At 54.7% G+C, this 27,120-nt stretch overlaps 61 non-coding genes across 61 annotated transcripts; 12 read left to right on the top strand and 49 right to left on the bottom strand.

Annotated features, from left to right (window-relative positions):
* Positions 1-68: 68 nt before the first annotated feature.
* On the bottom strand, positions 69-140 carry Trnae-uuc. The gene has a single exon. It is a non-coding gene; the product is annotated as a tRNA-Glu (tRNA).
* Positions 141-444: 304 nt separating this feature from the next.
* Positions 445-517, bottom strand: Trnam-cau. The gene has a single exon. It is a non-coding gene; the product is annotated as a tRNA-Met (tRNA).
* Positions 518-898: 381 nt separating this feature from the next.
* Trnag-gcc lies at positions 899-969 on the bottom strand. The gene has a single exon. It is a non-coding gene; the product is annotated as a tRNA-Gly (tRNA).
* Positions 970-1,311: 342 nt separating this feature from the next.
* Trnag-ucc lies at positions 1,312-1,383 on the top strand. Its single transcript has one exon. It is a non-coding gene; the product is annotated as a tRNA-Gly (tRNA).
* Positions 1,384-1,993: 610 nt separating this feature from the next.
* Trnai-aau lies at positions 1,994-2,067 on the bottom strand. Its single transcript has one exon. It is a non-coding gene; the product is annotated as a tRNA-Ile (tRNA).
* A 197-nt stretch (positions 2,068-2,264) lies between these two features.
* On the bottom strand, positions 2,265-2,336 carry Trnae-uuc. Its single transcript has one exon. It is a non-coding gene; the product is annotated as a tRNA-Glu (tRNA).
* A 305-nt stretch (positions 2,337-2,641) lies between these two features.
* Positions 2,642-2,714, bottom strand: Trnam-cau. The gene has a single exon. It is a non-coding gene; the product is annotated as a tRNA-Met (tRNA).
* Positions 2,715-3,094: 380 nt separating this feature from the next.
* Positions 3,095-3,165, bottom strand: Trnag-gcc. The gene has a single exon. It is a non-coding gene; the product is annotated as a tRNA-Gly (tRNA).
* Positions 3,166-3,507: 342 nt separating this feature from the next.
* On the top strand, positions 3,508-3,579 carry Trnag-ucc. Its single transcript has one exon. It is a non-coding gene; the product is annotated as a tRNA-Gly (tRNA).
* A 608-nt stretch (positions 3,580-4,187) lies between these two features.
* On the bottom strand, positions 4,188-4,260 carry Trnai-aau. The gene has a single exon. It is a non-coding gene; the product is annotated as a tRNA-Ile (tRNA).
* Positions 4,261-4,458: 198 nt separating this feature from the next.
* Trnae-uuc lies at positions 4,459-4,530 on the bottom strand. The gene has a single exon. It is a non-coding gene; the product is annotated as a tRNA-Glu (tRNA).
* Positions 4,531-4,834: 304 nt separating this feature from the next.
* Trnam-cau lies at positions 4,835-4,907 on the bottom strand. The gene has a single exon. It is a non-coding gene; the product is annotated as a tRNA-Met (tRNA).
* Positions 4,908-5,287: 380 nt separating this feature from the next.
* Trnag-gcc lies at positions 5,288-5,358 on the bottom strand. Its single transcript has one exon. It is a non-coding gene; the product is annotated as a tRNA-Gly (tRNA).
* Positions 5,359-5,700: 342 nt separating this feature from the next.
* Positions 5,701-5,772, top strand: Trnag-ucc. Its single transcript has one exon. It is a non-coding gene; the product is annotated as a tRNA-Gly (tRNA).
* Positions 5,773-6,381: 609 nt separating this feature from the next.
* On the bottom strand, positions 6,382-6,455 carry Trnai-aau. Its single transcript has one exon. It is a non-coding gene; the product is annotated as a tRNA-Ile (tRNA).
* A 198-nt stretch (positions 6,456-6,653) lies between these two features.
* Positions 6,654-6,725, bottom strand: Trnae-uuc. Its single transcript has one exon. It is a non-coding gene; the product is annotated as a tRNA-Glu (tRNA).
* Positions 6,726-7,030: 305 nt separating this feature from the next.
* Trnam-cau lies at positions 7,031-7,103 on the bottom strand. The gene has a single exon. It is a non-coding gene; the product is annotated as a tRNA-Met (tRNA).
* A 381-nt stretch (positions 7,104-7,484) lies between these two features.
* On the bottom strand, positions 7,485-7,555 carry Trnag-gcc. The gene has a single exon. It is a non-coding gene; the product is annotated as a tRNA-Gly (tRNA).
* A 342-nt stretch (positions 7,556-7,897) lies between these two features.
* Trnag-ucc lies at positions 7,898-7,969 on the top strand. The gene has a single exon. It is a non-coding gene; the product is annotated as a tRNA-Gly (tRNA).
* A 610-nt stretch (positions 7,970-8,579) lies between these two features.
* Positions 8,580-8,653, bottom strand: Trnai-aau. Its single transcript has one exon. It is a non-coding gene; the product is annotated as a tRNA-Ile (tRNA).
* Positions 8,654-8,851: 198 nt separating this feature from the next.
* Trnae-uuc lies at positions 8,852-8,923 on the bottom strand. Its single transcript has one exon. It is a non-coding gene; the product is annotated as a tRNA-Glu (tRNA).
* Positions 8,924-9,228: 305 nt separating this feature from the next.
* Trnam-cau lies at positions 9,229-9,300 on the bottom strand. Its single transcript has one exon. It is a non-coding gene; the product is annotated as a tRNA-Met (tRNA).
* Positions 9,301-9,679: 379 nt separating this feature from the next.
* Trnag-gcc lies at positions 9,680-9,750 on the bottom strand. Its single transcript has one exon. It is a non-coding gene; the product is annotated as a tRNA-Gly (tRNA).
* Positions 9,751-10,092: 342 nt separating this feature from the next.
* Trnag-ucc lies at positions 10,093-10,164 on the top strand. The gene has a single exon. It is a non-coding gene; the product is annotated as a tRNA-Gly (tRNA).
* Positions 10,165-10,774: 610 nt separating this feature from the next.
* Positions 10,775-10,849, bottom strand: Trnai-aau. The gene has a single exon. It is a non-coding gene; the product is annotated as a tRNA-Ile (tRNA).
* A 198-nt stretch (positions 10,850-11,047) lies between these two features.
* Trnae-uuc lies at positions 11,048-11,119 on the bottom strand. Its single transcript has one exon. It is a non-coding gene; the product is annotated as a tRNA-Glu (tRNA).
* Positions 11,120-11,424: 305 nt separating this feature from the next.
* Trnam-cau lies at positions 11,425-11,497 on the bottom strand. The gene has a single exon. It is a non-coding gene; the product is annotated as a tRNA-Met (tRNA).
* Positions 11,498-11,877: 380 nt separating this feature from the next.
* Trnag-gcc lies at positions 11,878-11,948 on the bottom strand. The gene has a single exon. It is a non-coding gene; the product is annotated as a tRNA-Gly (tRNA).
* Positions 11,949-12,290: 342 nt separating this feature from the next.
* Trnag-ucc lies at positions 12,291-12,362 on the top strand. Its single transcript has one exon. It is a non-coding gene; the product is annotated as a tRNA-Gly (tRNA).
* Positions 12,363-12,971: 609 nt separating this feature from the next.
* Trnai-aau lies at positions 12,972-13,045 on the bottom strand. Its single transcript has one exon. It is a non-coding gene; the product is annotated as a tRNA-Ile (tRNA).
* Positions 13,046-13,243: 198 nt separating this feature from the next.
* Positions 13,244-13,315, bottom strand: Trnae-uuc. Its single transcript has one exon. It is a non-coding gene; the product is annotated as a tRNA-Glu (tRNA).
* Positions 13,316-13,620: 305 nt separating this feature from the next.
* Trnam-cau lies at positions 13,621-13,693 on the bottom strand. The gene has a single exon. It is a non-coding gene; the product is annotated as a tRNA-Met (tRNA).
* A 381-nt stretch (positions 13,694-14,074) lies between these two features.
* On the bottom strand, positions 14,075-14,145 carry Trnag-gcc. The gene has a single exon. It is a non-coding gene; the product is annotated as a tRNA-Gly (tRNA).
* A 342-nt stretch (positions 14,146-14,487) lies between these two features.
* Positions 14,488-14,559, top strand: Trnag-ucc. Its single transcript has one exon. It is a non-coding gene; the product is annotated as a tRNA-Gly (tRNA).
* A 610-nt stretch (positions 14,560-15,169) lies between these two features.
* Trnai-aau lies at positions 15,170-15,243 on the bottom strand. Its single transcript has one exon. It is a non-coding gene; the product is annotated as a tRNA-Ile (tRNA).
* A 574-nt stretch (positions 15,244-15,817) lies between these two features.
* Trnam-cau lies at positions 15,818-15,890 on the bottom strand. The gene has a single exon. It is a non-coding gene; the product is annotated as a tRNA-Met (tRNA).
* A 381-nt stretch (positions 15,891-16,271) lies between these two features.
* On the bottom strand, positions 16,272-16,342 carry Trnag-gcc. Its single transcript has one exon. It is a non-coding gene; the product is annotated as a tRNA-Gly (tRNA).
* A 342-nt stretch (positions 16,343-16,684) lies between these two features.
* Positions 16,685-16,756, top strand: Trnag-ucc. The gene has a single exon. It is a non-coding gene; the product is annotated as a tRNA-Gly (tRNA).
* Positions 16,757-17,366: 610 nt separating this feature from the next.
* Positions 17,367-17,440, bottom strand: Trnai-aau. The gene has a single exon. It is a non-coding gene; the product is annotated as a tRNA-Ile (tRNA).
* Positions 17,441-17,638: 198 nt separating this feature from the next.
* Positions 17,639-17,710, bottom strand: Trnae-uuc. The gene has a single exon. It is a non-coding gene; the product is annotated as a tRNA-Glu (tRNA).
* A 305-nt stretch (positions 17,711-18,015) lies between these two features.
* On the bottom strand, positions 18,016-18,088 carry Trnam-cau. Its single transcript has one exon. It is a non-coding gene; the product is annotated as a tRNA-Met (tRNA).
* A 381-nt stretch (positions 18,089-18,469) lies between these two features.
* Trnag-gcc lies at positions 18,470-18,540 on the bottom strand. The gene has a single exon. It is a non-coding gene; the product is annotated as a tRNA-Gly (tRNA).
* A 342-nt stretch (positions 18,541-18,882) lies between these two features.
* Trnag-ucc lies at positions 18,883-18,954 on the top strand. The gene has a single exon. It is a non-coding gene; the product is annotated as a tRNA-Gly (tRNA).
* A 610-nt stretch (positions 18,955-19,564) lies between these two features.
* On the bottom strand, positions 19,565-19,638 carry Trnai-aau. The gene has a single exon. It is a non-coding gene; the product is annotated as a tRNA-Ile (tRNA).
* A 198-nt stretch (positions 19,639-19,836) lies between these two features.
* On the bottom strand, positions 19,837-19,908 carry Trnae-uuc. The gene has a single exon. It is a non-coding gene; the product is annotated as a tRNA-Glu (tRNA).
* Positions 19,909-20,213: 305 nt separating this feature from the next.
* Trnam-cau lies at positions 20,214-20,286 on the bottom strand. The gene has a single exon. It is a non-coding gene; the product is annotated as a tRNA-Met (tRNA).
* Positions 20,287-20,667: 381 nt separating this feature from the next.
* Trnag-gcc lies at positions 20,668-20,738 on the bottom strand. Its single transcript has one exon. It is a non-coding gene; the product is annotated as a tRNA-Gly (tRNA).
* Positions 20,739-21,080: 342 nt separating this feature from the next.
* On the top strand, positions 21,081-21,152 carry Trnag-ucc. The gene has a single exon. It is a non-coding gene; the product is annotated as a tRNA-Gly (tRNA).
* Positions 21,153-21,762: 610 nt separating this feature from the next.
* On the bottom strand, positions 21,763-21,836 carry Trnai-aau. Its single transcript has one exon. It is a non-coding gene; the product is annotated as a tRNA-Ile (tRNA).
* Positions 21,837-22,034: 198 nt separating this feature from the next.
* On the bottom strand, positions 22,035-22,106 carry Trnae-uuc. Its single transcript has one exon. It is a non-coding gene; the product is annotated as a tRNA-Glu (tRNA).
* Positions 22,107-22,411: 305 nt separating this feature from the next.
* On the bottom strand, positions 22,412-22,484 carry Trnam-cau. The gene has a single exon. It is a non-coding gene; the product is annotated as a tRNA-Met (tRNA).
* A 381-nt stretch (positions 22,485-22,865) lies between these two features.
* On the bottom strand, positions 22,866-22,936 carry Trnag-gcc. The gene has a single exon. It is a non-coding gene; the product is annotated as a tRNA-Gly (tRNA).
* Positions 22,937-23,278: 342 nt separating this feature from the next.
* Trnag-ucc lies at positions 23,279-23,350 on the top strand. The gene has a single exon. It is a non-coding gene; the product is annotated as a tRNA-Gly (tRNA).
* Positions 23,351-23,960: 610 nt separating this feature from the next.
* Positions 23,961-24,034, bottom strand: Trnai-aau. Its single transcript has one exon. It is a non-coding gene; the product is annotated as a tRNA-Ile (tRNA).
* A 198-nt stretch (positions 24,035-24,232) lies between these two features.
* On the bottom strand, positions 24,233-24,304 carry Trnae-uuc. The gene has a single exon. It is a non-coding gene; the product is annotated as a tRNA-Glu (tRNA).
* Positions 24,305-24,609: 305 nt separating this feature from the next.
* On the bottom strand, positions 24,610-24,682 carry Trnam-cau. Its single transcript has one exon. It is a non-coding gene; the product is annotated as a tRNA-Met (tRNA).
* Positions 24,683-25,063: 381 nt separating this feature from the next.
* On the bottom strand, positions 25,064-25,134 carry Trnag-gcc. Its single transcript has one exon. It is a non-coding gene; the product is annotated as a tRNA-Gly (tRNA).
* A 342-nt stretch (positions 25,135-25,476) lies between these two features.
* On the top strand, positions 25,477-25,548 carry Trnag-ucc. Its single transcript has one exon. It is a non-coding gene; the product is annotated as a tRNA-Gly (tRNA).
* A 610-nt stretch (positions 25,549-26,158) lies between these two features.
* Trnai-aau lies at positions 26,159-26,232 on the bottom strand. Its single transcript has one exon. It is a non-coding gene; the product is annotated as a tRNA-Ile (tRNA).
* A 198-nt stretch (positions 26,233-26,430) lies between these two features.
* On the bottom strand, positions 26,431-26,502 carry Trnae-uuc. The gene has a single exon. It is a non-coding gene; the product is annotated as a tRNA-Glu (tRNA).
* Positions 26,503-26,807: 305 nt separating this feature from the next.
* On the bottom strand, positions 26,808-26,880 carry Trnam-cau. The gene has a single exon. It is a non-coding gene; the product is annotated as a tRNA-Met (tRNA).
* Positions 26,881-27,120: the final 240 nt, after the last annotated feature.

Genomic DNA, 27,120 nt, shown 5'->3' with positions numbered 1-27,120 from the left:
GCGAGCAGGACGGCAAACGGCTGCTCGGACAGCTCAAACTTGCCACGATTCGTGTGGAAAAAATTCCGTTCCGGTACCGGGAATCGAACCCGGGCCTCCTGGGTGAAAGCCAGGTATCCTAGCCACTAGACCACACCGGATGTGGACGTTTCGTTCGACCGTTCGTACGGTCGCTTGGCGCATTCGTGTCGAGTGCCGCGTCGGCGCCCCTCTCTCTTTGCGAGCATCTTTGCACATACTGACTGGCAAGGCGCGCACCTCAAACGCCGCAGAGCAATGCTTTTGGCTTCATGCTCTGCTGGGAGAAGAGGAAAAGGGAAGCTGTAAGTAGCAATAACAGGAAGTAAACATTTTCCCGCTGAAGCGTTGAAACGTTGTGGATAACAAACAAGAAATACGTTGGCGCCCTAGCAACAGCACCACCATCAGTCACAGAAAATTAAATGCCCCGGGTGAGGATCGAACTCACGACCTTAAGATTATGAGACTTACGCGCTGCCTACTGCGCTACCGAGGCACGGGTGCACCGCTTGTCCTGGAAACTGGGTAAATACCGTACCCAATATTAGACGTAGAGACACTGTACTTCCTGGATAACGTGTTCTGTTGCTACACGTGCACTGCCGGCCCAGTTGATTGCGGTGCTGCTGCAGCTGTTGCAACGATAGGCAGCACTCCTTGTCGTTAAAGTTCAGAGCCTCGGAGGCACCCGGACCCAGCAACTTGTGAGGCCAGGCCGACGCTAGTCTGTAGAACATGATGCGAGCGTCCTAGTGGGGACCCGCGAGTGCTGCGTTCTCGGTCCTTCTCAAGGGAAATCCAGCTACACATTCTTGTGGATCGTGCATCTCAAGCGCTCAAGCCACGCGGCAGCATCATCGCGGGAAAAGCAAAATGATGCATCGGCCGGGAATCGAACCCGGGCCGCCCGCGTGGCAGGCGAGCATTCTACCACTGAACCACCGATGCTGGGGCCAGCGGTAACTTGACGCTGCTTCCCGAGCAGATGTCTCAAGGGAAAGTGGGACTGCCGTCAAGCGCCGTAGCATTCTGTGGGAAAGATGCTGCAGACGCTGAATCCTGCACTGCACTGCTTAAAAATGCCGCCAGAACGCGGTCCTCTGCGTACTCTTGCGTCGCCGGCGCCCAACTCTTGCCAAAGGATGCGAAATGTGCGCGGATACGCTGTCCGAATGCGTCTGGATGTGCTCCCCTAGCCTGCCTCGAAATGCGCCTGCCAGGTACGATCACCTTCGGCCGCTGCCGACTGGCGGGAAGCCGACACAGCGCGGACGCGCGGCGCTCGCTTGTGCGGTGGTGGTGTAATGGTCAGCATAGTTGCCTTCCAAGCAGTTGATCCGCGTTCGATTCCCGGCCACCGCAGCAGGCTTTTAATTTCGCGTATGAGTACTTTTGCCACGCGCTCTTAAATTATTGTTTTTTCGCCCTCTTACTCGCTGCATACCAGGCCTTAGTGTGTCTCGACTTGTCTCGTGTCTCGACTTGTCTCGACTTTGCTCAGCTGACGCGAGAGCTGACGCTCTCAAATCGGCCTTTATCAAAACGACAAGCACGAGAAACGACTGAGAGAGGTAAGGAGAGGCGAGGCGATGGACACACAGCACGCCCCCTTCATTTCACGGTGGCGTCTCCCTGACCGAATCGGGCTGTAGCTCCGAAAACAAAGGAGAAACAAAAATAGGAAGTAAAAGTGCAAATAGTGCCCTGTGTTCCCATGCGCTCACCCGCCCAAGTACTGACAAGGGCCAAAGTTGTTACGCATCGGCAATCGGACATTTTCTTTCATTTTCTCTTTATCGGTTGAGAACCAGTGTATTCAAGATATTATGGCCATTGCCGAGTGAATGCTGTAGCGCTTCCCGACGAGTCGGGTTCGGATCCTCTGTCAACTTCCACGCAGGGTGATGATCTTTTGGTCATCACACTCGCCAGCTGAAATCGGCGCTGCCTTTTCGTAGTAGTAAAAGAGTAGTGGCCCGTGGGGGGATCGAACCCACGACCTTCGCGTTATTAGCACGACGCTCTAACCAACTGAGCTAACGGGCCTCGGCAGATGCAGCTGCTCAGCCCTACGCTGGAAACAGGTGGCATGAAGCCATACACCATTTCTATGGTCGTCGTGTGTCTGCTTCCCTAGTCTATATTCTGCTGACGGTCACGAAACAGTAGCTATATTGCGAGCAGGACGGCAAACGGCTGCTCGGACAGCTCAAACTTGCACGATTCGTGTGGAAAAAATTCCGTTCCGGTACCGGGAATCGAACCCGGGCCTCCTGGGTGAAAGCCAGGTATCCTAGCCACTAGACCACACCGGATGTGGACGTTTCGTTCGACCGTTCGTACGGTCGCTTGGCGCATTTCGTGTCGAGTGCCGCGTCGGCGCCCCTCTCTCTTTGCGAGCATCTTTGCACATACTGACTGGCAAGGCGCGCACCTCAAACGCCGCAGAGCAATGCTTTTGGCTTCATGCTCTGCTGGGAGAAGAGGAAAAGGGAAGCTGTAAGTAGCAATAACAGGAAGTAAACATTTTCCCGCTGAAGCGTTGAAACGTTGTGGATAACAAACAAGAAATACGTTGGCGCCCTAGCAACAGCACCACCATCAGTCACAGAAAATTAAATGCCCCGGGTGAGGATCGAACTCACGACCTTAAGATTATGAGACTTACGCGCTGCCTACTGCGCTACCGAGGCACGGGTGCACCGCTTGTCCTGGAAACTGGGTAAATACCGTACCCAATATTAGACGTAGAGACACTGTACTTCCTGGATAACGTGTTCTGTTGCTACACGTGCACTGCCGGCCCAGTTGATTGCGGTGCTGCTGCAGCTGTTGCAACGATAGGCAGCACTCCTTGTCGTTAAAGTTCAGAGCCTCGGAGGCACCCGGACCCAGCAACTTGTGAGGCCAGGCCGACGCTAGTCTGTAGAACATGATGCGAGCGTCCTAGTGGGGACCCGCGAGTGCTGCGTTCTCGGTCCTTCTCAAGGAAATCCAGCTACACATTCTTGTGGATCGTGCATCTCAAGCGCTCAAGCCACGCGGCAGCATCATCGCGGGAAAAGCAAAATGATGCATCGGCCGGGAATCGAACCCGGGCCGCCCGCGTGGCAGGCGAGCATTCTACCACTGAACCACCGATGCTGGGGCCAGCGGTAACTTGACGCTGCTTCCCGAGCAGATGTCTCAAGGGAAAGTGGGACTGCCGTCAAGCGCCGTAGCATTCTGTGGGAAAGATGCTGCAGACGCTGAATCCTGCACTGCACTGCTTAAAAATGCCGCCAGAACGCGGTCCTCTGCGTACTCTTGCGTCGCCGGCGCCCAACTCTTGCCAAAGGATGCGAAATGTGCGCGGATACGCTGTCCGAATGCGTCTGGATGTGCTCCCCTAGCCTGCCTCGAAATGCGCCTGCCAGGTACGATCACCTTCGGCCGCTGCCGACTGGCGGGAAGCCGACACAGCGCGGACGCGCGGCGCTCGCTTGTGCGGTGGTGGTGTAATGGTCAGCATAGTTGCCTTCCAAGCAGTTGATCCGCGTTCGATTCCCGGCCACCGCAGCAGGCTTTTAATTTCGCGTATGAGTACTTTTGCCACGCGCTCTTAAATTATTGTTTTTTCGCCCTCTTACTCGCTGCATACCAGCCCTTAGTGTGTCTCGACTTGTCTCGTGTCTCGACTTGTCTCGACTTTGCTCAGCTGACGCGAGAGCTGACGCTCTCAAATCGGCCTTTATCAAAACGACAAGCACGAGAAACGACTGAGAGAGGTAAGGAGAGGCGAGGCGATGGACACACAGCACGCCCCCTTCATTTCACGGTGGCGTCTCCCTGACCGAATCGGGCTGTAGCTCCGAAAACAAAGGAGAAACAAAAATAGGAAGTAAAAGTGCAAATAGTGCCCTGTGTTCCCATGCGCTCACCCGCCCAAGTACTGACAAGGGCCAAAGTTGTTACGCATCGGCAATCGGACATTTCTTTCATTTTCTCTTTATCGGTTGAGAACCAGTGTATTCAAGATATTATGGCCATTGCCGAGTGAATGCTGTAGCGCTTCCCGACGAGTCGGGTTCGGATCCTCTGTCAACTTCCACGCAGGGTGATGATCTTTGGTCATCACACTCGCCAGCTGAAATCGGCGCTGCCTTTTCGTAGTAGTAAAAGAGTAGTGGCCCGTGGGGGGATCGAACCACGACCTTCGCGTTATTAGCACGACGCTCTAACCAACTGAGCTAACGGGCCTCGGCAGATGCAGCTGCTCAGCCCTACGCTGGAAACAGGTGGCATGAAGCCATACACCATTTCTATGGTCGTCGTGTGTCTGCTTCCCTAGTCTATATTCTGCTGACGGTCACGAAACAGTAGCTATATTGCGAGCAGGACGGCAAACGGCTGCTCGGACAGCTCAAACTTGCCACGATTCGTGTGGAAAAAATTCCGTTCCGGTACCGGGAATCGAACCCGGGCCTCCTGGGTGAAAGCCAGGTATCCTAGCCACTAGACCACACCGGATGTGGACGTTTCGTTCGACCGTTCGTACGGTCGCTTGGCGCATTTCGTGTCGAGTGCCGCGTCGGCGCCCCTCTCTCTTTGCGAGCATCTTTGCACATACTGACTGGCAAGGCGCGCACCTCAAACGCCGCAGAGCAATGCTTTTGGCTTCATGCTCTGCTGGAGAAGAGGAAAAGGGAAGCTGTAAGTAGCAATAACAGGAAGTAAACATTTTCCCGCTGAAGCGTTGAAACGTTGTGGATAACAAACAAGAAATACGTTGGCGCCCTAGCAACAGCACCACCATCAGTCACAGAAAATTAAATGCCCCGGGTGAGGATCGAACTCACGACCTTAAGATTATGAGACTTACGCGCTGCCTACTGCGCTACCGAGGCACGGGTGCACCGCTTGTCCTGGAAACTGGGTAAATACCGTACCCAATATTAGACGTAGAGACACTGTACTTCCTGGATAACGTGTTCTGTTGCTACACGTGCACTGCCGGCCCAGTTGATTGCGGTGCTGCTGCAGCTGTTGCAACGATAGGCAGCACTCCTTGTCGTTAAAGTTCAGAGCCTCGGAGGCACCCGGACCCAGCAACTTGTGAGGCCAGGCCGACGCTAGTCTGTAGAACATGATGCGAGCGTCCTAGTGGGGACCCGCGAGTGCTGCGTTCTCGGTCCTTCTCAAGGGAAATCCAGCTACACATTCTTGTGGATCGTGCATCTCAAGCGCTCAAGCACGCGGCAGCATCATCGCGGGAAAAGCAAAATGATGCATCGGCCGGGAATCGAACCCGGGCCGCCCGCGTGGCAGGCGAGCATTCTACCACTGAACCACCGATGCTGGGGCCAGCGGTAACTTGACGCTGCTTCCCGAGCAGATGTCTCAAGGGAAAGTGGGACTGCCGTCAAGCGCCGTAGCATTCTGTGGGAAAGATGCTGCAGACGCTGAATCCTGCACTGCACTGCTTAAAAATGCCGCCAGAACGCGGTCCTCTGCGTACTCTTGCGTCGCCGGCGCCCAACTCTTGCCAAAGGATGCGAAATGTGCGCGGATACGCTGTCCGAATGCGTCTGGATGTGCTCCCCTAGCCTGCCTCGAAATGCGCCTGCCAGGTACGATCACCTTCGGCCGCTGCCGACTGGCGGGAAGCCGACACAGCGCGGACGCGCGGCGCTCGCTTGTGCGGTGGTGGTGTAATGGTCAGCATAGTTGCCTTCCAAGCAGTTGATCCGCGTTCGATTCCCGGCCACCGCAGCAGGCTTTTAATTTCGCGTATGAGTACTTTTGCCACGCGCTCTTAAATTATTGTTTTTCGCCCTCTTACTCGCTGCATACCAGCCCTTAGTGTGTCTCGACTTGTCTCGTGTCTCGACTTGTCTCGACTTTGCTCAGCTGACGCGAGAGCTGACGCTCTCAAATCGGCCTTTATCAAAACGACAAGCACGAGAAACGACTGAGAGAGGTAAGGAGAGGCGAGGCGATGGACACACAGCACGCCCCCTTCATTTCACGGTGGCGTCTCCCTGACCGAATCGGGCTGTAGCTCCGAAAACAAAGGAGAAACAAAAATAGGAAGTAAAAGTGCAAATAGTGCCCTGTGTTCCCATGCGCTCACCCGCCCAAGTACTGACAAGGGCCAAAGTTGTTACGCATCGGCAATCGGACATTTTCTTTCATTTTCTCTTTATCGGTTGAGAACCAGTGTATTCAAGATATTATGGCCATTGCCGAGTGAATGCTGTAGCGCTTCCCGACGAGTCGGGTTCGGATCCTCTGTCAACTTCCACGCAGGGTGATGATCTTTTGGTCATCACACTCGCCAGCTGAAATCGGCGCTGCCTTTTCGTAGTAGTAAAAGAGTAGTGGCCCGTGGGGGGATCGAACCCACGACCTTCGCGTTATTAGCACGACGCTCTAACCAACTGAGCTAACGGGCCTCGGCAGATGCAGCTGCTCAGCCCTACGCTGGAAACAGGTGGCATGAAGCCATACACCATTTCTATGGTCGTCGTGTGTCTGCTTCCCTAGTCTATATTCTGCTGACGGTCACGAAACAGTAGCTATATTGCGAGCAGGACGGCAAACGGCTGCTCGGACAGCTCAAACTTGCCACGATTCGTGTGGAAAAAATTCCGTTCCGGTACCGGGAATCGAACCCGGGCCTCCTGGGTGAAAGCCAGGTATCCTAGCCACTAGACCACACCGGATGTGGACGTTTCGTTCGACCGTTCGTACGGTCGCTTGGCGCATTTCGTGTCGAGTGCCGCGTCGGCGCCCCTCTCTCTTTGCGAGCATCTTTGCACATACTGACTGGCAAGGCGCGCACCTCAAACGCCGCAGAGCAATGCTTTTGGCTTCATGCTCTGCTGGGAGAAGAGGAAAAGGGAAGCTGTAAGTAGCAATAACAGGAAGTAAACATTTTCCCGCTGAAGCGTTGAAACGTTGTGGATAACAAACAAGAAATACGTTGGCGCCCTAGCAACAGCACCACCATCAGTCACAGAAAATTAAATGCCCCGGGTGAGGATCGAACTCACGACCTTAAGATTATGAGACTTACGCGCTGCCTACTGCGCTACCGAGGCACGGGTGCACCGCTTGTCCTGGAAACTGGGTAAATACCGTACCCAATATTAGACGTAGAGACACTGTACTTCCTGGATAACGTGTTCTGTTGCTACACGTGCACTGCCGGCCCAGTTGATTGCGGTGCTGCTGCAGCTGTTGCAACGATAGGCAGCACTCCTTGTCGTTAAAGTTCAGAGCCTCGGAGGCACCCGGACCCAGCAACTTGTGAGGCCAGGCCGACGCTAGTCTGTAGAACATGATGCGAGCGTCCTAGTGGGGACCCGCGAGTGCTGCGTTCTCGGTCCTTCTCAAGGGAAATCCAGCTACACATTCTTGTGGATCGTGCATCTCAAGCGCTCAAGCCACGCGGCAGCATCATCGCGGGAAAAGCAAAATGATGCATCGGCCGGGAATCGAACCCGGGCCGCCCGCGTGGCAGGCGAGCATTCTACCACTGAACCACCGATGCTGGGGCCAGCGGTAACTTGACGCTGCTTCCCGAGCAGATGTCTCAAGGGAAAGTGGGACTGCCGTCAAGCGCCGTAGCATTCTGTGGGAAAGATGCTGCAGACGCTGAATCCTGCACTGCACTGCTTAAAAATGCCGCCAGAACGCGGTCCTCTGCGTACTCTTGCGTCGCCGGCGCCCAACTCTTGCCAAAGGATGCGAAATGTGCGCGGATACGCTGTCCGAATGCGTCTGGATGTGCTCCCCTAGCCTGCCTCGAAATGCGCCTGCCAGGTACGATCACCTTCGGCCGCTGCCGACTGGCGGGAAGCCGACACAGCGCGGACGCGCGGCGCTCGCTTGTGCGGTGGTGGTGTAATGGTCAGCATAGTTGCCTTCCAAGCAGTTGATCCGCGTTCGATTCCCGGCCACCGCAGCAGGCTTTTAATTTCGCGTATGAGTACTTTTGCCACGCGCTCTTAAATTATTGTTTTTTCGCCCTCTTACTCGCTGCATACCAGCCCTTAGTGTGTCTCGACTTGTCTCGTGTCTCGACTTGTCTCGACTTTGCTCAGCTGACGCGAGAGCTGACGCTCTCAAATCGGCCTTTATCAAAACGACAAGCACGAGAAACGACTGAGAGAGGTAAGGAGAGGCGAGGCGATGGACACACAGCACGCCCCCTTCATTTCACGGTGGCGTCTCCCTGACCGAATCGGGCTGTAGCTCCGAAAACAAAGGAGAAACAAAAATAGGAAGTAAAAGTGCAAATAGTGCCCTGTGTTCCCATGCGCTCACCCGCCCAAGTACTGACAAGGGCCAAAGTTGTTACGCATCGGCAATCGGACATTTTCTTTCATTTTCTCTTTATCGGTTGAGAACCAGTGTATTCAAGATATTATGGCCATTGCCGAGTGAATGCTGTAGCGCTTCCCGACGAGTCGGGTTCGGATCCTCTGTCAACTTCCACGCAGGGTGATGATCTTTTGGTCATCACACTCGCCAGCTGAAATCGGCGCTGCCTTTTCGTAGTAGTAAAAGAGTAGTGGCCCGTGGGGGGATCGAACCCACGACCTTCGCGTTATTAGCACGACGCTCTAACCAACTGAGCTAACGGGCCTCGGCAGATGCAGCTGCTCAGCCCTACGCTGGAAACAGGTGGCATGAAGCCATACACCATTTCTATGGTCGTCGTGTGTCTGCTTCCCTAGTCTATATTCTGCTGACGGTCACGAAACAGTAGCTATATTGCGAGCAGGACGGCAAACGGCTGCTCGGACAGCTCAAACTTGCCACGATTCGTGTGGAAAAAATTCCGTTCCGGTACCGGGAATCGAACCCGGGCCTCCTGGGTGAAAGCCAGGTATCCTAGCCACTGGACCACACCGGATGTGGACGTTTCGTTCGACCGTTCGTACGGTCGCTTGGCGCATTTCGTGTCGAGTGCCGCGTCGGCGCCCCTCTCTCTTTGCGAGCATCTTTGCACATACTGACTGGCAAGGCGCGCACCTCAAACGCCGCAGAGCAATGCTTTTGGCTTCATGCTCTGCTGGGAGAAGAGGAAAAGGGAAGCTGTAAGTAGCAATAACAGGAAGTAAACATTTTCCCGCTGAAGCGTTGAAACGTTGTGGATAACAAACAAGAAATACGTTGGCGCCCTAGCAACAGCACCACCATCAGTCACAGAAAATTAAATGCCCCGGGTGAGGATCGAACTCACGACCTTAAGATTATGAGACTTACGCGCTGCTACTGCGCTACCGAGGCACGGGTGCACCGCTTGTCCTGGAAACTGGGTAAATACCGTACCCAATATTAGACGTAGAGACACTGTACTCCTGGATAACGTGTTCTGTTGCTACACGTGCACTGCCGGCCCAGTTGATTGCGGTGCTGCTGCAGCTGTTGCAACGATAGGCAGCACTCCTTGTCGTTAAAGTTCAGAGCCTCGGAGGCACCCGGACCCAGCAACTTGTGAGGCCAGGCCGACGCTAGTCTGTAGAACATGATGCGAGCGTCCTAGTGGGGACCCGCGAGTGCTGCGTTCTCGGTCCTTCTCAAGGGAAATCCAGCTACACATTCTTGTGGATCGTGCATCTCAAGCGCTCAAGCCACGCGCAGCATCATCGCGGGAAAAGCAAAATGATGCATCGGCCGGGAATCGAACCCGGGCCGCCCGCGTGGCAGGCGAGCATTCTACCACTGAACCACCGATGCTGGGGCCAGCGGTAACTTGACGCTGCTTCCCGAGCAGATGTCTCAAGGGAAAGTGGGACTGCCGTCAAGCGCCGTAGCATTCTGTGGGAAAGATGCTGCAGACGCTGAATCCTGCACTGCACTGCTTAAAAATGCCGCCAGAACGCGGTCCTCTGCGTACTCTTGCGTCGCCGGCGCCCAACTCTTGCCAAAGGATGCGAAATGTGCGCGGATACGCTGTCCGAATGCGTCTGGATGTGCTCCCCTAGCCTGCCTCGAAATGCGCCTGCCAGGTACGATCACCTTCGGCCGCTGCCGACTGGCGGGAAGCCGACACAGCGCGGACGCGCGGCGCTCGCTTGTGCGGTGGTGGTGTAATGGTCAGCATAGTTGCCTTCCAAGCAGTTGATCCGCGTTCGATTCCCGGCCACCGCAGCAGGCTTTTAATTTCGCGTATGAGTACTTTTGCCACGCGCTCTTAAATTATTGTTTTTTCGCCCTCTTACTCGCTGCATACCAGCCCTTAGTGTGTCTCGACTTGTCTCGTGTCTCGACTTGTCTCGACTTTGCTCAGCTGACGCGAGAGCTGACGCTCTCAAATCGGCCTTTATCAAAACGACAAGCACGAGAAACGACTGAGAGAGGTAAGGAGAGGCGAGGCGATGGACACACAGCACGCCCCCTTCATTTCACGGTGGCGTCTCCCTGACCGAATCGGGCTGTAGCTCCGAAAACAAAGGAGAAACAAAAATAGGAAGTAAAAGTGCAAATAGTGCCCTGTGTTCCCATGCGCTCACCCGCCCAAGTACTGACAAGGGCCAAAGTTGTTACGCATCGGCAATCGGACATTTTCTTTCATTTTCTCTTTATCGGTTGAGAACCAGTGTATTCAAGATATTATGGCCATTGCCGAGTGAATGCTGTAGCGCTTCCCGACGAGTCGGGTTCGGATCCTCTGTCAACTTCCACGCAGGGTGATGATCTTTTGGTCATCACACTCGCCAGCTGAAATCGGCGCTGCCTTTTCGTAGTAGTAAAAGAGTAGTGGCCCGTGGGGGGATCGAACCCACGACCCTTCGCGTTATTAGCACGACGCTCTAACCAACTGAGCTAACGGGCCTCGGCAGATGCAGCTGCTCAGCCCTACGCTGGAAACAGGTGGCATGAAGCCATACACCATTTCTATGGTCGTCGTGTGTCTGCTTCCCTAGTCTATATTCTGCTGACGGTCACGAAACAGTAGCTATATTGCGAGCAGGACGGCAAACGGCTGCTCGGACAGCTCAAACTTGCCACGATTCGTGTGGAAAAAATTCCGTTCCGGTACCGGGAATCGAACCCGGGCCTCCTGGGTGAAAGCCAGGTATCCTAGCCACTAGACCACACCGGATGTGGACGTTTCGTTCGACCGTTCGTACGGTCGCTTGGCGCATTTCGTGTCGAGTGCCGCGTCGGCGCCCCTCTCTCTTTGCGAGCATCTTTGCACATACTGACTGGCAAGGCGCGCACCTCAAACGCCGCAGAGCAATGCTTTTGGCTTCATGCTCTGCTGGGAGAAGAGGAAAAGGGAAGCTGTAAGTAGCAATAACAGGAAGTAAACATTTTCCCGCTGAAGCGTTGAAACGTTGTGGATAACAAACAAGAAATACGTTGGCGCCCTAGCAACAGCACCACCATCAGTCACAGAAAATTAAATGCCCCGGGTGAGGATCGAACTCACGACCTTAAGATTATGAGACTTACGCGCTGCCTACTGCGCTACCGAGGCACGGGTGCACCGCTTGTCCTGGAAACTGGGTAAATACCGTACCCAATATTAGACGTAGAGACACTGTACTTCCTGGATAACGTGTTCTGTTGCTACACGTGCACTGCCGGCCCAGTTGATTGCGGTGCTGCTGCAGCTGTTGCAACGATAGGCAGCACTCCTTGTCGTTAAAGTTCAGAGCCTCGAGGCACCCGGACCCAGCAACTTGTGAGGCCAGGCCGACGCTAGTCTGTAGAACATGATGCGAGCGTCCTAGTGGGGACCCGCGAGTGCTGCGTTCTCGGTCCTTCTCAAGGGAAATCCAGCTACACATTCTTGTGGATCGTGCATCTCAAGCGCTCAAGCCACGCGGCAGCATCATCGCGGGAAAAGCAAAATGATGCATCGGCCGGGAATCGAACCCGGGCCGCCCGCGTGGCAGGCGAGCATTCTACCACTGAACCACCGATGCTGGGGCCAGCGGTAACTTGACGCTGCTTCCCGAGCAGATGTCTCAAGGGAAAGTGGGACTGCCGTCAAGCGCCGTAGCATTCTGTGGGAAAGATGCTGCAGACGCTGAATCCTGCACTGCACTGCTTAAAAATGCCGCCAGAACGCGGTCCTCTGCGTACTCTTGCGTCGCCGGCGCCCAACTCTTGCCAAAGGATGCGAAATGTGCGCGGATACGCTGTCCGAATGCGTCTGGATGTGCTCCCCTAGCCTGCCTCGAAATGCGCCTGCCAGGTACGATCACCTTCGGCCGCTGCCGACTGGCGGGAAGCCGACACAGCGCGGACGCGCGGCGCTCGCTTGTGCGGTGGTGGTGTAATGGTCAGCATAGTTGCCTTCCAAGCAGTTGATCCGCGTTCGATTCCCGGCCACCGCAGCAGGCTTTTAATTTCGCGTATGAGTACTTTTGCCACGCGCTCTTAAATTATTGTTTTTTCGCCCTCTTACTCGCTGCATACCAGGCCTTAGTGTGTCTCGACTTGTCTCGTGTCTCGACTTGTCTCGACTTTGCTCAGCTGACGCGAGAGCTGACGCTCTCAAATCGGCCTTTATCAAAACGACAAGCACGAGAAACGACTGAGAGAGGTAAGGAGAGGCGAGGCGATGGACACACAGCACGCCCCCTTCATTTCACGGTGGCGTCTCCCTGACCGAATCGGGCTGTAGCTCCGAAAACAAAGGAGAAACAAAAATAGGAAGTAAAAGTGCAAATAGTGCCCTGTGTTCCCATGCGCTCACCCGCCCAAGTACTGACAAGGGCCAAAGTTGTTACGCATCGGCAATCGGACATTTTCTTTCATTTTCTCTTTATCGGTTGAGAACCAGTGTATTCAAGATATTATGGCCATTGCCGAGTGAATGCTGTAGCGCTTCCCGACGAGTCGGGTTCGGATCCTCTGTCAACTTCCACGCAGGGTGATGATCTTTTGGTCATCACACTCGCCAGCTGAAATCGGCGCTGCCTTTCGTAGTAGTAAAAGAGTAGTGGCCCGTGGGGGGATCGAACCCACGACCTTCGCGTTATTAGCACGACGCTCTAACCAACTGAGCTAACGGGCCTCGGCAGATGCAGCTGCTCAGCCCTACGCTGGAAACAGGTGGCATGAAGCCATACACCATTTCTATGGTCGTCGTGTGTCTGCTTCCCTAGTCTATATTCTGCTGACGGTCACGAAACAGTAGCTATATTGCGAGCAGGACGGCAAACGGCTGCTCGGACAGCTCAAACTTGCCACGATTCGTGTGGAAAAAATTCCGTTCCGGTACCGGGAATCGAACCCGGGCCTCCTGGGTGAAAGCCAGGTATCCTAGCCACTAGACCACACCGGATGTGGACGTTTCGTTCGACCGTTCGTACGGTCGCTTGGCGCATTTCGTGTCGAGTGCCGCGTCGGCGCCCCTCTCTCTTTGCGAGCATCTTTGCACATACTGACTGGCAAGGCGCGCACCTCAAACGCCGCAGAGCAATGCTTTTGGCTTCATGCTCTGCTGGGAGAAGAGGAAAAGGGAAGCTGTAAGTAGCAATAACAGGAAGTAAACATTTTCCCGCTGAAGCGTTGAAACGTTGTGGATAACAAACAAGAAATACGTTGGCGCCCTAGCAACAGCACCACCATCAGTCACAGAAAATTAAATGCCCCGGGTGAGGATCGAACTCACGACCTTAAGATTATGAGACTTACGCGCTGCCTACTGCGCTACCGAGGCACGGGTGCACCGCTTGTCCTGGAAACTGGGTAAATACCGTACCCAATATTAGACGTAGAGACACTGTACTTCCTGGATAACGTGTTCTGTTGCTACACGTGCACTGCCGGCCCAGTTGATTGCGGTGCTGCTGCAGCTGTTGCAACGATAGGCAGCACTCCTTGTCGTTAAAGTTCAGAGCCTCGGAGGCACCCGGACCCAGCAACTTGTGAGGCCAGGCCGACGCTAGTCTGTAGAACATGATGCGAGCGTCCTAGTGGGGACCCGCGAGTGCTGCGTTCTCGGTCCTTCTCAAGGGAAATCCAGCTACACATTCTTGTGGATCGTGCATCTCAAGCGCTCAAGCCACGCGGCAGCATCATCGCGGGAAAAGCAAAATGATGCATCGGCCGGGAATCGAACCCGGGCCGCCCGCGTGGCAGGCGAGCATTCTACCACTGAACCACCGATGCTGGGGCCAGCGGTAACTTGACGCTGCTTCCCGAGCAGATGTCTCAAGGGAAAGTGGGACTGCCGTCAAGCGCCGTAGCATTCTGTGGGAAAGATGCTGCAGACGCTGAATCCTGCACTGCACTGCTTAAAAATGCCGCCAGAACGCGGTCCTCTGCGTACTCTTGCGTCGCCGGCGCCCAACTCTTGCCAAAGGATGCGAAATGTGCGCGGATACGCTGTCCGAATGCGTCTGGATGTGCTCCCCTAGCCTGCCTCGAAATGCGCCTGCCAGGTACGATCACCTTCGGCCGCTGCCGACTGGCGGGAAGCCGACACAGCGCGGACGCGCGGCGCTCGCTTGTGCGGTGGTGGTGTAATGGTCAGCATAGTTGCCTTCCAAGCAGTTGATCCGCGTTCGATTCCCGGCCACCGCAGCAGGCTTTTAATTTCGCGTATGAGTACTTTTGCCACGCGCTCTTAAATTATTGTTTTTTTCGCCCTCTTACTCGCTGCATACCAGGCCTTAGTGTGTCTCGACTTGTCTCGTGTCTCGACTTGTCTCGACTTTGCTCAGCTGACGCGAGAGCTGACGCTCTCAAATCGGCCTTTATCAAAACGACAAGCACGAGAAACGACTGAGAGAGGTAAGGAGAGGCGAGGCGATGGACACACAGCACGCCCCCTTCATTTCACGGTGGCGTCTCCCTGACCGAATCGGGCTGTAGCTCCGAAAACAAAGGAGAAACAAAAATAGAAGTAAAAGTGCAAATAGTGCCCTGTGTTCCCATGCGCTCACCCGCCCAAGTACTGACAAGGGCCAAAGTTGTTACGCATCGGCAATCGGACATTTTCTTTCATTTTCTCTTTATCGGTTGAGAACCAGTGTATTCAAGATATTATGGCCATTGCCGAGTGAATGCTGTAGCGCTTCCCGACGAGTCGGGTTCGGATCCTCTGTCAACTTCCACGCAGGGTGATGATCTTTTGGTCATCACACTCGCCAGCTGAAATCGGCGCTGCCTTTTCGTAGTAGTAAAAGAGTAGTGGCCCGTGGGGGGATCGAACCCACGACCTTCGCGTTATTAGCACGACGCTCTAACCAACTGAGCTAACGGGCCTCGGCAGATGCAGCTGCTCAGCCCTACGCTGGAAACAGGTGGCATGAAGCCATACACCATTTCTATGGTCGTCGTGTGTCTGCTTCCCTAGTCTATATTCTGCTGACGGTCACGAAACAGTAGCTATATTGCGAGCAGGACGGCAAACGGCTGCTCGGACAGCTCAAACTTGCCACGATTCGTGTGGAAAAAATTCCGTTCCGGTACCGGGAATCGAACCCGGGCCTCCTGGTGAAAGCCAGGTATCCTAGCCACTAGACCACACCGGATGTGGACGTTTCGTTCGACCGTTCGTACGGTCGCTTGGCGCATTTCGTGTCGAGTGCCGCGTCGGCGCCCCTCTCTCTTTGCGAGCATCTTTGCACATACTGACTGGCAAGGCGCGCACCTCAAACGCCGCAGAGCAATGCTTTTGGCTTCATGCTCTGCTGGGAGAAGAGGAAAAGGGAAGCTGTAAGTAGCAATAACAGGAAGTAAACATTTTCCCGCTGAAGCGTTGAAACGTTGTGGATAACAAACAAGAAATACGTTGGCGCCCTAGCAACAGCACCACCATCAGTCACAGAAAATTAAATGCCCCGGGTGAGGATCGAACTCACGACCTTAAGATTATGAGACTTACGCGCTGCCTACTGCGCTACCGAGGCACGGGTGCACCGCTTGTCCTGGAAACTGGGTAAATACCGTACCCAATATTAGACGTAGAGACACTGTACTTCCTGGATAACGTGTTCTGTTGCTACACGTGCACTGCCGGCCCAGTTGATTGCGGTGCTGCTGCAGCTGTTGCAACGATAGGCAGCACTCCTTGTCGTTAAAGTTCAGAGCCTCGGAGGCACCCGGACCCAGCAACTTGTGAGGCCAGGCCGACGCTAGTCTGTAGAACATGATGCGAGCGTCCTAGTGGGGACCCGCGAGTGCTGCGTTCTCGGTCCTTCTCAAGGGAAATCCAGCTACACATTCTTGTGGATCGTGCATCTCAAGCGCTCAAGCCACGCGGCAGCATCATCGCGGGAAAAGCAAAATGATGCATCGGCCGGGAATCGAACCCGGGCCGCCCGCGTGGCAGGCGAGCATTCTACCACTGAACCACCGATGCTGGGGCCAGCGGTAACTTGACGCTGCTTCCCGAGCAGATGTCTCAAGGGAAAGTGGGACTGCCGTCAAGCGCCGTAGCATTCTGTGGGAAAGATGCTGCAGACGCTGAATCCTGCACTGCACTGCTTAAAAATGCCGCCAGAACGCGGTCCTCTGCGTACTCTTGCGTCGCCGGCGCCCAACTCTTGCCAAAGGATGCGAAATGTGCGCGGATACGCTGTCCGAATGCGTCTGGATGTGCTCCCCTAGCCTGCCTCGAAATGCGCCTGCCAGGTACGATCACCTTCGGCCGCTGCCGACTGGCGGGAAGCCGACACAGCGCGGACGCGCGGCGCTCGCTTGTGCGGTGGTGGTGTAATGGTCAGCATAGTTGCCTTCCAAGCAGTTGATCCGCGTTCGATTCCCGGCCACCGCAGCAGGCTTTTAATTTCGCGTATGAGTACTTTTGCCACGCGCTCTTAAATTATTGTTTTTTCGCCCTCTTACTCGCTGCATACCAGGCCTTAGTGTGTCTCGACTTGTCTCGTGTCTCGACTTGTCTCGACTTTGCTCAGCTGACGCGAGAGCTGACGCTCTCAAATCGGCCTTTATCAAAACGACAAGCACGAGAAACGACTGAGAGAGGTAAGGAGAGGCGAGGCGATGGACACACAGCACGCCCCCTTCATTTCACGGTGGCGTCTCCCTGACCGAATCGGGCTGTAGCTCCGAAAACAAAGGAGAAACAAAAATAGGAAGTAAAAGTGCAAATAGTGCCCTGTGTTCCCATGCGCTCACCCGCCCAAGTACTGACAAGGGCCAAAGTTGTTACGCATCGGCAATCGGACATTTTCTTTCATTTTCTCTTTATCGGTTGAGAACCAGTGTATTCAAGATATTATGGCCATTGCCGAGTGAATGCTGTAGCGCTTCCCGACGAGTCGGGTTCGGATCCTCTGTCAACTTCCACGCAGGGTGATGATCTTTTGGTCATCACACTCGCCAGCTGAAATCGGCGCTGCCTTTTCGTAGTAGTAAAAGAGTAGTGGCCCGTGGGGGGATCGAACCCACGACCTTCGCGTTATTAGCACGACGCTCTAACCAACTGAGCTAACGGGCCTCGGCAGATGCAGCTGCTCAGCCCTACGCTGGAAACAGGTGGCATGAAGCCATACACCATTTCTATGGTCGTCGTGTGTCTGCTTCCCTAGTCTATATTCTGCTGACGGTCACGAAACAGTAGCTATATTGCGAGCAGGACGGCAAACGGCTGCTCGGACAGCTCAAACTTGCCACGATTCGTGTGGAAAAAATTCCGTTCCGGTACCGGGAATCGAACCCGGGCCTCCTGGGTGAAAGCCAGGTATCCTAGCCACTAGACCACACCGGATGTGGACGTTTCGTTCGACCGTTCGTACGGTCGCTTGGCGCATTTCGTGTCGAGTGCCGCGTCGGCGCCCCTCTCTCTTTGCGAGCATCTTTGCACATACTGACTGGCAAGGCGCGCACCTCAAACGCCGCAGAGCAATGCTTTTGGCTTCATGCTCTGCTGGGAGAAGAGGAAAAGGGAAGCTGTAAGTAGCAATAACAGGAAGTAAACATTTTCCCGCTGAAGCGTTGAAACGTTGTGGATAACAAACAAGAAATACGTTGGCGCCCTAGCAACAGCACCACCATCAGTCACAGAAAATTAAATGCCCCGGGTGAGGATCGAACTCACGACCTTAAGATTATGAGACTTACGCGCTGCCTACTGCGCTACCGAGGCACGGGTGCACCGCTTGTCCTGGAAACTGGGTAAATACCGTACCCAATATTAGACGTAGAGACACTGTACTTCCTGGATAACGTGTTCTGTTGCTACACGTGCACTGCCGGCCCAGTTGATTGCGGTGCTGCTGCAGCTGTTGCAACGATAGGCAGCACTCCTTGTCGTTAAAGTTCAGAGCCTCGGAGGCACCCGGACCCAGCAACTTGTGAGGCCAGGCCGACGCTAGTCTGTAGAACATGATGCGAGCGTCCTAGTGGGGACCCGCGAGTGCTGCGTTCTCGGTCCTTCTCAAGGGAAATCCAGCTACACATTCTTGTGGATCGTGCATCTCAAGCGCTCAAGCCACGCGGCAGCATCATCGCGGGAAAAGCAAAATGATGCATCGGCCGGGAATCGAACCCGGGCCGCCCGCGTGGCAGGCGAGCATTCTACCACTGAACCACCGATGCTGGGGCCAGCGGTAACTTGACGCTGCTTCCCGAGCAGATGTCTCAAGGGAAAGTGGGACTGCCGTCAAGCGCCGTAGCATTCTGTGGGAAAGATGCTGCAGACGCTGAATCCTGCACTGCACTGCTTAAAAATGCCGCCAGAACGCGGTCCTCTGCGTACTCTTGCGTCGCCGGCGCCCAACTCTTGCCAAAGGATGCGAAATGTGCGCGGATACGCTGTCCGAATGCGTCTGGATGTGCTCCCCTAGCCTGCCTCGAAATGCGCCTGCCAGGTACGATCACCTTCGGCCGCTGCCGACTGGCGGGAAGCCGACACAGCGCGGACGCGCGGCGCTCGCTTGTGCGGTGGTGGTGTAATGGTCAGCATAGTTGCCTTCCAAGCAGTTGATCCGCGTTCGATTCCCGGCCACCGCAGCAGGCTTTTAATTTCGCGTATGAGTACTTTTGCCACGCGCTCTTAAATTATTGTTTTTTCGCCCTCTTACTCGCTGCATACCAGCCCTTAGTGTGTCTCGACTTGTCTCGTGTCTCGACTTGTCTCGACTTTGCTCAGCTGACGCGAGAGCTGACGCTCTCAAATCGGCCTTTATCAAAACGACAAGCACGAGAAACGACTGAGAGAGGTAAGGAGAGGCGAGGCGATGGACACACAGCACGCCCCCTTCATTTCACGGTGGCGTCTCCCTGACCGAATCGGGCTGTAGCTCCGAAAACAAAGGAGAAACAAAAATAGGAAGTAAAAGTGCAAATAGTGCCCTGTGTTCCCATGCGCTCACCCGCCCAAGTACTGACAAGGGCCAAAGTTGTTACGCATCGGCAATCGGACATTTTCTTTCATTTTCTCTTTATCGGTTGAGAACCAGTGTATTCAAGATATTATGGCCATTGGCGAGTGAATGCTGTAGCGCTTCCCGACGAGTCGGGTTCGGATCCTCTGTCAACTTCCACGCAGGGTGATGATCTTTTGGTCATCACACTCGCCAGCTGAAATCGGCGCTGCCTTTTCGTAGTAGTAAAAGAGTAGTGGCCCGTGGGGGGATCGAACCCACGACCTTCGCGTTATTAGCACGACGCTCTAACCAACTGAGCTAACGGGCCTCGGCAGATGCAGCTGCTCAGCCCTACGCTGGAAACAGGTGGCATGAAGCCATACACCATTTCTATGGTCGTCGTGTGTCTGCTTCCCTAGTCTATATTCTGCTGACGGTCACGAAACAGTAGCTATATTGCGAGCAGGACGGCAAACGGCTGCTCGGACAGCTCAAACTTGCCACGATTCGTGTGGAAAAAATTCCGTTCCGGTACCGGGAATCGAACCCGGGCCTCCTGGGTGAAAGCCAGGTATCCTAGCCACTGGACCACACCGGATGTGGACGTTTCGTTCGACCGTTCGTACGGTCGCTTGGCGCATTTCGTGTCGAGTGCCGCGTCGGCGCCCCTCTCTCTTTGCGAGCATCTTTGCACATACTGACTGGCAAGGCGCGCACCTCAAACGCCGCAGAGCAATGCTTTTGGCTTCATGCTCTGCTGGGAGAAGAGGAAAAGGGAAGCTGTAAGTAGCAATAACAGGAAGTAAACATTTTCCCGCTGAAGCGTTGAAACGTTGTGGATAACAAACAAGAAATACGTTGGCGCCCTAGCAACAGCACCACCATCAGTCACAGAAAATTAAATGCCCCGGGTGAGGATCGAACTCACGACCTTAAGATTATGAGACTTACGCGCTGCCTACTGCGCTACCGAGGCACGGGTGCACCGCTTGTCCTGGAAACTGGGTAAATACCGTACCCAATATTAGACGTAGAGACACTGTACTTCCTGGATAACGTGTTCTGTTGCTACACGTGCACTGCCGGCCCAGTTGATTGCGGTGCTGCTGCAGCTGTTGCAACGATAGGCAGCACTCCTTGTCGTTAAAGTTCAGAGCCTCGGAGGCACCCGGACCCAGCAACTTGTGAGGCCAGGCCGACGCTAGTCTGTAGAACATGATGCGAGCGTCCTAGTGGGGACCCGCGAGTGCTGCGTTCTCGGTCCTTCTCAAGGGAAATCCAGCTACACATTCTTGTGGATCGTGCATCTCAAGCGCTCAAGCCACGCGGCAGCATCATCGCGGGAAAAGCAAAATGATGCATCGGCCGGGAATCGAACCCGGGCCGCCCGCGTGGCAGGCGAGCATTCTACCACTGAACCACCGATGCTGGGGCCAGCGGTAACTTGACGCTGCTTCCCGAGCAGATGTCTCAAGGGAAAGTGGGACTGCCGTCAAGCGCCGTAGCATTCTGTGGGAAAGATGCTGCAGACGCTGAATCCTGCACTGCACTGCTTAAAAATGCCGCCAGAACGCGGTCCTCTGCGTACTCTTGCGTCGCCGGCGCCCAACTCTTGCCAAAGGATGCGAAATGTGCGCGGATACGCTGTCCGAATGCGTCTGGATGTGCTCCCCTAGCCTGCCTCGAAATGCGCCTGCCAGGTACGATCACCTTCGGCCGCTGCCGACTGGCGGGAAGCCGACACAGCGCGGACGCGCGGCGCTCGCTTGTGCGGTGGTGGTGTAATGGTCAGCATAGTTGCCTTCCAAGCAGTTGATCCGCGTTCGATTCCCGGCCACCGCAGCAGGCTTTTAATTTCGCGTATGAGTACTTTTGCCACGCGCTCTTAAATTATTGTTTTTTCGCCCTCTTACTCGCTGCATACCAGGCCTTAGTGTGTCTCGACTTGTCTCGTGTCTCGACTTGTCTCGACTTTGCTCAGCTGACGCGAGAGCTGACGCTCTCAAATCGGCCTTTATCAAAACGACAAGCACGAGAAACGACTGAGAGAGGTAAGGAGAGGCGAGGCGATGGACACACAGCACGCCCCCTTCATTTCACGGTGGCGTCTCCCTGACCGAATCGGGCTGTAGCTCCGAAAACAAAGGAGAAACAAAAATAGGAAGTAAAAGTGCAAATAGTGCCCTGTGTTCCCATGCGCTCACCCGCCCAAGTACTGACAAGGGCCAAAGTTGTTACGCATCGGCAATCGGACATTTTCTTTCATTTTCTCCTTATCGGTTGAGAACCAGTGTATTCAAGATATTATGGCCATTGCCGAGTGAATGCTGTAGCGCTTCCCGACGAGTCGGGTTCGGATCCTCTGTCAACTTCCACGCAGGGTGATGATCTTTTGGTCATCACACTCGCCAGCTGAAATCGGCGCTGCCTTTTCGTAGTAGTAAAAGAGTAGTGGCCCGTGGGGGGATCGAACCCACGACCTTCGCGTTATTAGCACGACGCTCTAACCAACTGAGCTAACGGGCCTCGGCAGATGCAGCTGCTCAGCCCTACGCTGGAAACAGGTGGCATGAAGCCATACACCATTTCTATGGTCGTCGTGTGTCTGCTTCCCTAGTCTATATTCTGCTGACGGTCACGAAACAGTAGCTATATTGCGAGCAGGACGGCAAACGGCTGCTCGGACAGCTCAAACTTGCCACGATTCGTGTGGAAAAAATTCCGTTCCGGTACCGGGAATCGAACCCGGGCCTCCTGGGTGAAAGCCAGGTATCCTAGCCACTAGACCACACCGGATGTGGACGTTTCGTTCGACCGTTCGTACGGTCGCTTGGCGCATTTCGTGTCGAGTGCCGCGTCGGCGCCCCTCTCTCTTTGCGAGCATCTTTGCACATACTGACTGGCAAGGCGCGCACCTCAAACGCCGCAGAGCAATGCTTTTGGCTTCATGCTCTGCTGGGAGAAGAGGAAAAGGGAAGCTGTAAGTAGCAATAACAGGAAGTAAACATTTTCCCGCTGAAGCGTTGAAACGTTGTGGATAACAAACAAGAAATACGTTGGCGCCCTAGCAACAGCACCACCATCAGTCACAGAAAATTAAATGCCCCGGGTGAGGATCGAACTCACGACCTTAAGATTATGAGACTTACGCGCTGCCTACTGCGCTACCGAGGCACGGGTGCACCGCTTGTCCTGGAAACTGGGTAAATACCGTACCCAATATTAGACGTAGAGACACTGTACTTCCTGGATAACGTGTTCTGTTGCTACACGTGCACTGCCGGCCCAGTTGATTGCGGTGCTGCTGCAGCTGTTGCAACGATAGGCAGCACTCCTTGTCGTTAAAGTTCAGAGCCTCGGAGGCACCCGGACCCAGCAACTTGTGAGGCCAGGCCGACGCTAGTCTGTAGAACATGATGCGAGCGTCCTAGTGGGGACCCGCGAGTGCTGCGTTCTCGGTCCTTCTCAAGGGAAATCCAGCTACACATTCTTGTGGATCGTGCATCTCAAGCGCTCAAGCCACGCGGCAGCATCATCGCGGGAAAAGCAAAATGATGCATCGGCCGGGAATCGAACCCGGGCCGCCCGCGTGGCAGGCGAGCATTCTACCACTGAACCACCGATGCTGGGGCCAGCGGTAACTTGACGCTGCTTCCCGAGCAGATGTCTCAAGGGAAAGTGGGACTGCCGTCAAGCGCCGTAGCATTCTGTGGGAAAGATGCTGCAGACGCTGAATCCTGCACTGCACTGCTTAAAAATGCCGCCAGAACGCGGTCCTCTGCGTACTCTTGCGTCGCCGGCGCCCAACTCTTGCCAAAGGATGCGAAATGTGCGCGGATACGCTGTCCGAATGCGTCTGGATGTGCTCCCCTAGCCTGCCTCGAAATGCGCCTGCCAGGTACGATCACCTTCGGCCGCTGCCGACTGGCGGGAAGCCGACACAGCGCGGACGCGCGGCGCTCGCTTGTGCGGTGGTGGTGTAATGGTCAGCATAGTTGCCTTCCAAGCAGTTGATCCGCGTTCGATTCCCGGCCACCGCAGCAGGCTTTTAATTTCGCGTATGAGTACTTTTGCCACGCGCTCTTAAATTATTGTTTTTTCGCCCTCTTACTCGCTGCATACCAGCCCTTAGTGTGTCTCGACTTGTCTCGTGTCTCGACTTGTCTCGACTTTGCTCAGCTGACGCGAGAGCTGACGCTCTCAAATCGGCCTTTATCAAAACGACAAGCACGAGAAACGACTGAGAGAGGTAAGGAGAGGCGAGGCGATGGACACACAGCACGCCCCCTTCATTTCACGGTGGCGTCTCCCTGACCGAATCGGGCTGTAGCTCCGAAAACAAAGGAGAAACAAAAATAGGAAGTAAAAGTGCAAATAGTGCCCTGTGTTCCCATGCGCTCACCCGCCCAAGTACTGACAAGGGCCAAAGTTGTTACGCATCGGCAATCGGACATTTTCTTTCATTTTCTCTTTATCGGTTGAGAACCAGTGTATTCAAGATATTATGGCCATTGCCGAGTGAATGCTGTAGCGCTTCCCGACGAGTCGGGTTCGGATCCTCTGTCAACTTCCACGCAGGGTGATGATCTTTTGGTCATCACACTCGCCAGCTGAAATCGGCGCTGCCTTTTCGTAGTAGTAAAAGAGTAGTGGCCCGTGGGGGGATCGAACCCACGACCTTCGCGTTATTAGCACGACGCTCTAACCAACTGAGCTAACGGGCCTCGGCAGATGCAGCTGCTCAGCCCTACGCTGGAAACAGGTGGCATGAAGCCATACACCATTTCTATGGTCGTCGTGTGTCTGCTTCCCTAGTCTATATTCTGCTGACGGTCACGAAACAGTAGCTATATTGCGAGCAGGACGGCAAACGGCTGCTCGGACAGCTCAAACTTGCCACGATTCGTGTGGAAAAAATTCCGTTCCGGTACCGGGAATCGAACCCGGGCCTCCTGGGTGAAAGCCAGGTATCCTAGCCACTGGACCACACCGGATGTGGACGTTTCGTTCGACCGTTCGTACGGTCGCTTGGCGCATTTCGTGTCGAGTGCCGCGTCGGCGCCCCTCTCTCTTTGCGAGCATCTTTGCACATACTGACTGGCAAGGCGCGCACCTCAAACGCCGCAGAGCAATGCTTTTGGCTTCATGCTCTGCTGGGAGAAGAGGAAAAGGGAAGCTGTAAGTAGCAATAACAGGAAGTAAACATTTTCCCGCTGAAGCGTTGAAACGTTGTGGATAACAAACAAGAAATACGTTGGCGCCCTAGCAACAGCACCACCATCAGTCACAGAAAATTAAATGCCCCGGGTGAGGATCGAACTCACGACCTTAAGATTATGAGACTTACGCGCTGCCTACTGCGCTACCGAGGCACGGGTGCACCGCTTGTCCTGGAAACTGGGTAAATACCGTACCCAATATTAGACGTAGAGACACTGTACTTCCTGGATAACGTGTTCTGTTGCTACACGTGCACTGCCGGCCCAGTTGATTGCGGTGCTGCTGCAGCTGTTGCAACGATAGGCAGCACTCCTTGTCGTTAAAGTTCAGAGCCTCGGAGGCACCCGGACCCAGCAACTTGTGAGGCCAGGCCGACGCTAGTCTGTAGAACATGATGCGAGCGTCCTAGTGGGGACCCGCGAGTGCTGCGTTCTCGGTCCTTCTCAAGGGAAATCCAGCTACACATTCTTGTGGATCGTGCATCTCAAGCGCTCAAGCCACGCGGCAGCATCATCGCGGGAAAAGCAAAATGATGCATCGGCCGGGAATCGAACCCGGGCCGCCCGCGTGGCAGGCGAGCATTCTACCACTGAACCACCGATGCTGGGGCCAGCGGTAACTTGACGCTGCTTCCCGAGCAGATGTCTCAAGGGAAAGTGGGACTGCCGTCAAGCGCCGTAGCATTCTGTGGGAAAGATGCTGCAGACGCTGAATCCTGCACTGCACTGCTTAAAAATGCCGCCAGAACGCGGTCCTCTGCGTACTCTTGCGTCGCCGGCGCCCAACTCTTGCCAAAGGATGCGAAATGTGCGCGGATACGCTGTCCGAATGCGTCTGGATGTGCTCCCCTAGCCTGCCTCGAAATGCGCCTGCCAGGTACGATCACCTTCGGCCGCTGCCGACTGGCGGGAAGCCGACACAGCGCGGACGCGCGGCGCTCGCTTGTGCGGTGGTGGTGTAATGGTCAGCATAGTTGCCTTCCAAGCAGTTGATCCGCGTTCGATTCCCGGCCACCGCAGCAGGCTTTTAATTTCGCGTATGAGTACTTTTGCCACGCGCTCTTAAATTATTGTTTTTTCGCCCTCTTACTCGCTGCATACCAGGCCTTAGTGTGTCTCGACTTGTCTCGTGTCTCGACTTGTCTCGACTTTGCTCAGCTGACGCGAGAGCTGACGCTCTCAAATCGGCCTTTATCAAAACGACAAGCACGAGAAACGACTGAGAGAGGTAAGGAGAGGCGAGGCGATGGACACACAGCACGCCCCCTTCATTTCACGGTGGCGTCTCCCTGACCGAATCGGGCTGTAGCTCCGAAAACAAAGGAGAAACAAAAATAGGAAGTAAAAGTGCAAATAGTGCCCTGTGTTCCCATGCGCTCACCCGCCCAAGTACTGACAAGGGCCAAAGTTGTTACGCATCGGCAATCGGACATTTTCTTTCATTTTCTCTTTATCGGTTGAGAACCAGTGTATTCAAGATATTATGGCCATTGCCGAGTGAATGCTGTAGCGCTTCCCGACGAGTCGGGTTCGGATCCTCTGTCAACTTCCACGCAGGGTGATGATCTTTTGGTCATCACACTCGCCAGCTGAAATCGGCGCTGCCTTTTCGTAGTAGTAAAAGAGTAGTGGCCCGTGGGGGGATCGAACCCACGACCTTCGCGTTATTAGCACGACGCTCTAACCAACTGAGCTAACGGGCCTCGGCAGATGCAGCTGCTCAGCCCTACGCTGGAAACAGGTGGCATGAAGCCATACACCATTTCTATGGTCGTCGTGTGTCTGCTTCCCTAGTCTATATTCTGCTGACGGTCACGAAACAGTAGCTATATTGCGAGCAGGACGGCAAACGGCTGCTCGGACAGCTCAAACTTGCCACGATTCGTGTGGAAAAAATTCCGTTCCGGTACCGGGAATCGAACCCGGGCCTCCTGGGTGAAAGCCAGGTATCCTAGCCACTAGACCACACCGGATGTGGACGTTTCGTTCGACCGTTCGTACGGTCGCTTGGCGCATTTCGTGTCGAGTGCCGCGTCGGCGCCCCTCTCTCTTTGCGAGCATCTTTGCACATACTGACTGGCAAGGCGCGCACCTCAAACGCCGCAGAGCAATGCTTTTGGCTTCATGCTCTGCTGGGAGAAGAGGAAAAGGGAAGCTGTAAGTAGCAATAACAGGAAGTAAACATTTTCCCGCTGAAGCGTTGAAACGTTGTGGATAACAAACAAGAAATACGTTGGCGCCCTAGCAACAGCACCACCATCAGTCACAGAAAATTAAATGCCCCGGGTGAGGATCGAACTCACGACCTTAAGATTATGAGACTTACGCGCTGCCTACTGCGCTACCGAGGCACGGGTGCACCGCTTGTCCTGGAAACTGGGTAAATACCGTACCCAATATTAGACGTAGAGACACTGTACTTCCTGGATAACGTGTTCTGTTGCTACACGTGCACTGCCGGCCCAGTTGATTGCGGTGCTGCTGCAGCTGTTGCAACGATAGGCAGCACTCCTTGTCGTTAAAGTTCAGAGCCTCGGAGGCACCCGGACCCAGCAACTTGTGAGGCCAGGCCGACGCTAGTCTGTAGAACA

The sequence above is a fragment of the Schistocerca piceifrons genome, unplaced genomic scaffold (genome assembly GCF_021461385.2).
Source record: "Schistocerca piceifrons isolate TAMUIC-IGC-003096 unplaced genomic scaffold, iqSchPice1.1 HiC_scaffold_529, whole genome shotgun sequence".
Classification (NCBI taxonomy): Eukaryota; Metazoa; Arthropoda; class Insecta; order Orthoptera; family Acrididae; genus Schistocerca; species Schistocerca piceifrons.
The sequence above is the reverse complement of the archived record's forward strand: the minus strand, read 5'-3'. Positions and strand labels throughout refer to the sequence as shown.